This window comes from Oryzias latipes, chromosome 22 (genome assembly GCF_053564925.1).
Source record: "Oryzias latipes strain Hd-rR chromosome 22, Olatipes_Hd-rR_3.1".
NCBI classification, from domain to species: domain Eukaryota; kingdom Metazoa; phylum Chordata; class Actinopteri; order Beloniformes; family Adrianichthyidae; genus Oryzias; species Oryzias latipes.
Window position 1 is genome coordinate 10,440,616 of NC_136258.1, and position 8,688 is coordinate 10,449,303.

Sequence of the window (8,688 nt, forward strand, 5' to 3'; positions counted from 1 at the left end):
TCTGTACCAGTCGGTCGTTAGCGTGTTAGCCTTAGCATGGCTTGTCGGTTTATTGCCTTCGGTTGTCAAAAATTACTGGCTTGTGCAACTTTTCAGTGGACCTGGAAGCAAGGCAACAGTGGTTGAATGCAGTTGTCTTAGAATCCATCGAACTCTGTACTGGTCATGAGATTTAAAATGAATGTTTCACTCGGGATTGTTTGTACGTTATTCTCTTAGCTTTCATGCTAGCGTCATTTCAACACTCAGACACGGTTTTGATCATATGAAGGTGGAGGAGAAAAACCTGCAACTTCCACAGTAGGTTCTGTGGAGAAACTGGCATCACTTTGCTCCGTACCACATGGGACTACATTACCTCAAGTTCATCTCACTGTCAATCACAGATACCCAATACACATCCCCTGCTCAGCCCGAAGTCACTTTGCTGGACCTTAATTTTATTTTTTTAATAACTCAAATGTCATTGATTTTATATTGTAACCATATACATATACACCTCTTGGCCAGGTCACCCTTGCAAAAAAGATCCTCATCTCTCTGGGTTTTATAGCTGGTTAAATACTAAACAACAAAAGATGGTCATAGAACAACAAAGTGCAAACATTCACCCTTTATTGCAGAGTAAAATTCAGAGAAAACATGGACAGATTAAAACATCAAAATTTAAGCAAATGTGGAATCTCTACTGATTTGAATTTTATTTAAACTGGAACTAATTTTCATAACTTCCTTACATACAATGAAGTCCCTTGAACAATACAACAGTATTGATTTGAACTCTGTCTTGCTCCCCTCAGTCTCTCTTCTTCTGTATGTAATTATGTCGCCTAAATTAAGTTCTAAACACACTGGACAGTAAAGATGTAGGTCCACTCCCAAACGGTCTGAATTCCACAATGGATTGATGTCGTCTTGCAGTTCCAACATTTGTGGACCCAGAAGAGGACTGTCCCATACCAGGACATTGATCCCAGGATGAGGTTCAGTCATGGATCCACTCTCCTCCCATTCAATCTCTGGAACCAGCATACCCTGACAAAAAAAAAAAAAAAAAAAGATACTGTTTATGAACAGCACTGTTTTTTTTGTGTTTTAGATTATGTAGGAACAGTGACCGACTAATAATAACTTATATTGTTGCTGGCAGGCAGACCTCATATCTCCATAACTGTTTATAATTTGCAAATAAGTGAACCTTAACAAAGTAGTGACATTAGTACATCTGATGGCTCATAATGCCATGCATTGTGATGCATTTTGAACTTGCAGATGTGCTATTCTTCCTACAAACAAACAACTTAGGGAAATTGTTTGCACCACACAACAATAATCCTTTTCATTCATTTTCGATGAAAATTCACTGTAGTCATTATGATTTCATGATACTCTTCTTGATACTTTCCACTTTAGTCAAACTGCACACAAATCAGTTGTCCAGTACAGTGAGATTAAATAAAGCATTTACCCGGGGATCAGAAACAGGGTTCTGGGTCAAGCCCAACTGCCACAGCTGATTTGGTGTCATGCTTTGCTCCGTCCTGATTGGATGGCTGTCCCACGCGTCACTAAAGACATCCAAACTGGCCTGAATGCGTGGTAGAAAAATGTAATGGCAGCAGAATACGTGATGTGACTGATATTGAGCAAGTCTTGGTCCTCAGGAGAGTGCAGGATGTTGTAATATAAACCAGTAACACTCACGAAGACATCACACCAGAGGAGCTCAATCCTGTATTTGAAAAAAAGCAAAAATAAATATTATATTGTCAGATTTATTTTTAATACATCATTCACTTTTATGTATCAGGGCTCCAGACTAACTTTTTTCACTAGGAGCATAGTGGCCCCTAACTGAAAATTTTAGGGGCACAACCAGAAAATTTAGGGGCGCATACCGTAAATCAACATTCTAACCAAATCTACTAATTTCCACTGTATTACAAATAAATACTTTAATAATAGATGCAGAAATTACAATGTGCTGTTTCTAATTCAGTGTCATATTTTATTCTGCACTTTTGAAGATGCAACATGAAGGTAAACTGACAGCACCATCGCTGTCACGACAGTACAACTAAGTAAAAATAGTAAAAAAAATACCATACTTTTAGAATAAAAAAAAGTTTTTAGTAACAAGTGATTACCGTAGTAACCTTTCGTAATTTCACAGTTTCAAACAATACTTAAATGTATGTAAATATTAGAGGATGGAAATTCATGTTGGTGACACCAAATAGGTTCAGCCAAGATGCACAATAAGCGTGTTTGAGATCACCCAGATGGACGCAACACTGCACAGATCACCTGGTGTGTGACGTATATTTTTGTTTTTGCTCCAACATCACCTGTCAATCAAAACAAAAATATCACGAGAAAGGGGTGAGAGCAAGACACCAATCAGAGCGAACGCAGCTGGAAATTTAGTATTGAACTGACTAAAAGCTGCCCTACAGACTAAAAAACAATGCATTATGGGACATGCGTCCTGATGGGTTTTTTGTAGTTCACTGATCAATTAAAATAATTTAAAATACCAACTGATTAAAAAAAGGCTACATCCATTACAAAACATTAAAATAATTATAAAAGATGTAATATCACAGCTCATACTTAGGGGGAGAGGCATATTAAAACGAAATTGAATGTTAAGGACAACTCCTAATTCCTGGTCTCTTTCAGTCTCGCTGCAGCTTCGATTTCATGCGAGTTTGAGACCCCTGCTGTACACTCTGGCACTGGTACACTAGCTGCAGGTCGGAAGAACGAATCAATAGTTCGCTTGCTCATAGCTCAGACGCACATATCAAGTTGTGATGATATTTGTCTCCGTTTCCTTCCCACGGATGTTTACGCGCGCTCGATTATCTCTAGGCCCCGCCCCTCCACATATTTTAGCCACTTGCAGTGACTTTCCCTATTCTTCTCACACGCATTGGCCGCCTCAGGCATCACTCAATGAAACGCGAGTGTGTGCTCGCGTGTGCTCCAGTCTCATGAGTATTCGCGCGAGTGTGTGTGTCTGCCTGCGTGCGTGTGCGCTCGCGTCTCATTGATGATTTCATCTCTCATTTCATCGATCATTGACGTGCTCCTTTCATGTTTAATGTATAAAAAATACGGAGGGTGGAGGAGGCAAATTTACTGGTAGCACATGTGCGACTGGGTGTAAAATTCAGTCGCACACTCTCAAATTTTGGTCGCAAAATGCGACCAAATGGACGCAGTCTGGAGCCCTGTGTATATATTAAAGCTTCTAAAACTAGGTTCAACTCACCGTTGATTGTGTGTACACTTTTCCCACAATGAAGCCGTTTGTGTCAGTTGTACGTACTGTGAGCATCAACTCGGCTATGCCCACATTTTCTCCTCCGTGATCTCCTCTCACCCTGACAATAACATGAAAATCATGTCTCAAACACATAATTACAAATGCATCGCCAATACGGTACACATCAGTTTAAAATGTAATGTTCTTATGTATGATGCCAATAAGTAGAATTTCTAGGTTAAAAAAATTGCAGGAGTGGGTTACATGTATCACTGGGGAAAAAAATGAGGTGAGAGAGACTGTTAAGGGGGGGTAAAATGTTATTCATGAGGGGAAAGTTTTAGAGTTGCCTTTGTTTATGGAGAGGAGTCTAAAAAAAGTAATTTTATTTTTGTACAAATAACCAAGTACTTATACTGCCTGATATGTGAATAAAATATTTCTTTATGAATGACATGAATACCTCAGAGGAAAGCCATAAACGTTCACAGCGTCACTGAAGAAGGCCAAGTGGGTGTCTGCACAGTTGTTGTCTGCTATCTTCTCAGGTACAAGATCTATGGAATACAAGTACAAATACTTTCAACTGACAGATGTTTACAGCGGCAAAAATGCTAAATTCCCAATTGACAGGTAAAACAGTAATACAATAGGATGATAAAATATGAAATAGAATAGAATAGAAGGGTATTTAATAATCCCTGAGGAAATTTTTTTTAAAATGGCCATCTTAAAAAAACACATAAACACACATGCATTACAAATAGAAATATCACAAAATAAAAAGATTGATAAAAAAAGGTAAATAATTGGAAAATCAGTGGGTAAAATTAAAAGAAATTACTTGTAAGATGCCCTGCCAGAGAGTTGTATTGCCTGATGGCACGAGGAACAAAAGATTGTCACGCTGTCACGCTTCAGTAATTCCTAGAGAATAAATAAAAACACAACAAACATGGATTAGATAATTTAGCTGTCTGATCTTAAATTACATAATTTTCAAATATATGAAAGGGGAATTTTTTAAAACACTCTTGCTATGATTACTTGAGCTTGTAGTAAAGAACACCTTTAAAAAAAATCAGAGACAAGACACTGATCACAGGAAGCCTGTGTGTAATACTTACAGTAACTTCTACTCTAATCACTGTTGACAGCTGATTTCTCCCATCCACCCTTTCTGTGACTACTTATAGACTACAAAACAGCCTAAAAACATAATGTTTGGGATTCTTGTCATTACGTCATTGGAAGTAAAGATACGGGGAATTTAGTGGCTGTCACTCTGACACAATCTCACAGGGCTTTTCAGCACAATACGGGTTCTAACGTTAGAAACTTAATGAGGCTTCTTTTATTCATCAGTGGATTCAATGTATGTTATATTTAAAAAATGCCGTTTTCATGAATGTCATATGAATTAACTTTGTTGCACAGTCCACCCCGTCTTAAAGTCTGGGTTGTGAAAATGCTGTGTCTAACTTTAACCCGGATCGCGTTTACATAAAGGCAGCACACGGAACAACTAGCTAGTTAGCATAGCATAGCATCAGTGTTAAACAAATCGCCGTCTCCAAATCAATACTTTTTATTAAACTTTCTTTGCTGCTGTAAATCCGGCATTCTTTTCCCCTTAGTTCCTTATGAATCATGTTAAGAACCTACAGATCATTGGCTATAGACGCTAGCTTGAACCGACACCGGCTTGAACTTCACTCACAGGCAGCCACAACTTGCACAGGCTAAGCAAAACAAAGCTAAGCTAATTTGCGGTGGGGGTACTCTGCAAACGACTCGGCTGCAGTGTTCATAAAGCATTCACACATGTCACTTGGCAAAGGAGAACGCTTCAACTTAGTATTCAATAACATTACAGGACGTACAACGAGGGAATGATCAAATAAATGCATTACTTACGGGCTGAGACTGATCCAGTTCAGAAGACCTCTCCGCCATGTTTGCCGCCCGCGTCCTCCCAACTGCTGTGCTGAACAGCTCCCTCCCTCGTCACTTTGAAAGTGAGGAGTGTAAGGGGCCATTCGATTGGTTAAAAGCGAACCCGCCTGCTTTGCCAATGAGTTTGATTGACAGATTCACTAGCCAATGGTGAGATTAGTCGACCCGCTCCGTCAGATGAGTCTCAATATTCACCGTAGAAAAATCTCTCACACACACGGGGAGATTCACAAACGAGAACGGGATTTTGAATGCACATTCTGCAGTTCGAATGATCTGTGAGTTCACATCACATGTGTACCTAAAAATCATGTTTGTGAAGCACTTACTGTGCATTTCTGATACATTTATTGTGAATTTCTAAAATGTTTTTGTGAAAAACAGTGTGCACATTTGTGAGAAACACTTATTGTGCATTTGTAAAACATTTAGTGTGCATGTGTGAAACACAATCTGTGTGTTTGTGAAACACAGGGTGTGTATTTCCGAATTTATTTTTCACGTTTGCATAAAATGACATTTGTGAATCGGATCGTGTGCATTTGTAAAACCGGTTGTGTGCATTTCTGATTATTGAGACTGAATTAACTCCATATACTACTGTTATACAATTTTAGTATTAAGGCGTCCAGATTCTCACTCTGATACTTCCTCACATGATGACAACACAAATCTTATTGAAAATATCCTTTTTGCGTTGTGCTGGTTTAGCTTGAAGCAAACATGTAGAAAGCTGATTTTTTTTCTTGAATTAAAATGGTGAAATTATAGGAAAGATTTATATTACGCAAATATTAACTCTAAAAAATGGTTGCTTTTTTTTAAATACGTCAAAGGTAATATTTTTATTCTAATGGTTAACAAAGGTTTTAGAGTTGATATTATAGTGAAAATGTATCTCTAAATTTTTTAGAGACAGTATGTTCTCAACACAATCAACCAAACAAAGGAGCTCAGATATGCAAACATATCCATTATGAATAGAGGGCATCATCAGGGTGTCCTTCAAATCCTAGATCTGTATTCATGAGGTCCAATTGGGGGGAGGGGGGCATAATTTCAATGCCTCTGTATACACAGACAGATCCAGCTGTGACTAAATAATTCTGAATGCTTGAAAAGACAGATGGGCACTTGATTTATTTCATCTTGCTGGTTCTGTGATGGAGGAAGTTTAAGAATCCGCCAGGATGAAGTGAGACTGGGTTCATTTTGGGAATACAGATATTCTGCCTTTGCAAGAATTTGGGTTGACCACGCTAAAGCGACTTTTTTTGGTTCCAAAACAAATAATTTTAAAACTTCTGGAGAAGAACAATTTAATAGCTGGCAATTATATGGCTAAAATAGCTGGTCACTTTTGCTGCTCCTGGTTTGTACTAAATTGATAGTTAATCACTTTCATCTGTTTCATCAATATAGACTGGAACTTTATTTGGCTAAAAAATAATCCAGAAGAGCACACGTAAAATTCTATTTCTGAAACAATGGCTGCTTCATGTTGAGATTGACTTGCATATTCTACATATGAGATTATCCTACTGAGAAGGGTCTTAGTAAAATGATCTTACTAATTTAGATGTAAATATTCACCTTAGGTGGGTGTTAGAACTAAAACTAATAAAAAGAATCATTGTAATTCTTCAGTAATCCATTCAAGTAATCCACTCATTCTATATTTTTACCTCAACTGAGCTGTTTGTGGGAGTGCAGATACGTTGATTTTACACATTCAAAAGCTTTGAATGACATATTTGTTTGGACTCACCTGTAAGAGCTTTCAAAGATCATTGTCATCAAAACATTGGCAAGTTATTTCATGAACTTGATTGTAAATCTTCACACTTAGAAAATATACACTGCCAGACTGAAATTAGTAAACTTTACAACCCATAACATTAGTATAAAATGGGGCAGCAGTCTAAGCAAAAATGCCCAGATTTCTCTCTCCCCGGCCACTTCCGCGAGCTCCTCTGGGGGGACCCTGAGGCGTCCCCAGGCTAGCCAAGATGAATAGCCCGTGATAAATGGCAGCCTGCAGAGTCCAACATACACTGGGAACCGGTCTGACTTACTGCCGGCTATGCAAACCAAGCTCCTGCTCATGGCCATTCAGAGACCAGACAGGCTTTTGTAAGGCTCCCCGGACCCCATACTCCCATATGACCATATGACAGGACATCACAGCGGACGCGGTCGAACACCTTCTCCAAATCCATAAACCACATATGGTCTGGATGAGTGAACTCCCAAAACCCTCCAGCTCTTGAAAAAGGGTGTAGAGCTAGTCCACTGCTCCACGACCAGGATGGAAACTGCACCGTTTTTCCTGGATCTGAGGTTCGACTATCTGACAGACTCTCCTCTCCAGTATCCTGACATAGGCTGAGGAGTGTTATTCCCTGGAAGTTGCCCCCCCCCCCCCCCCCCCGGTCCCCCCTCTTGAAAAGGGAACCCACCACCCCTGTCTGCCAGTCCAGTGGGGACAGTTCCCAACTTCCACGCCATGCTGCAGAGACGTGTCAGCCAAGACACTTCCAAAGCATCCAGAGACTTGAAGTACTCGGGGCAAACATCATCCACTCCTGGAGCCTTGCCACTAAAGAGCTTGTCAACTATCTCAGTGACTTCAGCAGGGGTGATGGACAGCCCCATCCCAAAGCCATCAGCCTTTGTGTCCTCAAGAGAAGGCGAATCAGCAGGATTGAGGGGATACCCAGGTCATCATCATCAAGACTCCTGCAGGGGGGGTGATGCCCCTTCCCGGTGAGTAGAGCTGACAAAAAAAACAAGGGTTCTCAATTTTTTTTGGTCGTGTGCCAGAAGCTCAGCATCCTTCATAGCAACCCCGTAAGGTTTAACATCTCCCACAATGACGTCTGTCCACCGAGTATGGGGTTTGCCTTGTGCTCGTTTACGGCCTGCAATCCCTGGATTAAATTGCTAAATAGCTCATGTCGGATGGTAAGAGGGAAGACGAAGAACATGGCCGAACCAGCTGGTGCGGCGATGCGCAACAAGGCAGGAGGCTTGGGGCTGGCACGTTCAAGCTCTTAATGCTCTGTTAGAGACACGTTGGGGCCACCTTAACAACAAACTGGACTGGTTCAGCAACACGAACGCTCTGTACAAGAAGGGCCAGAGTCACCTTCATCTGCTGAGGAGACTGAGGTCTATAGTGTGTGCAGACAGCTGCTAAGGGCTTTTTATGAAACTATGGTGGCCTCAGTAGTCTTTCATGAAGTTGTGTGCTGGGTGGGGGGCAGTACAGGAGGAGACCTAAAAAAATGATTAAGAAGGCTGGCTCTGCCTGGGCTGCACACTGGAGTCCATCAAGGAGGTGGCGGACTGGAGGATGTTGGGTGTGTATCACTAGTGTATCACTAAAAAAAGAAAATTATGCTCTTTTCTGTACAACACACCATCATGGATAACCCCTCCCACACCCTGCACCAAACTGC

The 8,688-nt window shown here is 40.5% G+C and overlaps 1 long non-coding RNA gene across 2 annotated transcripts; it reads right to left on the reverse strand.

The window, feature by feature from the left end:
- Positions 1–598: 598 nt before the first annotated feature.
- LOC144988946 (uncharacterized) lies at positions 599–5,330 on the reverse strand. Of its 2 annotated transcripts, none has more exons than XR_013653048.1 (7): positions 5,189–5,330; positions 4,116–4,198; positions 3,735–3,828; positions 3,278–3,389; positions 1,705–1,732; positions 1,469–1,588; positions 599–1,035 (listed from the first exon to the last, which is right to left on the reverse strand). It is a non-coding gene; the product is annotated as an uncharacterized LOC144988946 (long non-coding RNA). The 2 variants fall into 2 exon arrangements; XR_013653049.1 differs by having other exon boundaries at positions 817–1,035; positions 1,469–1,568.
- Positions 5,331–8,688: the final 3,358 nt, after the last annotated feature.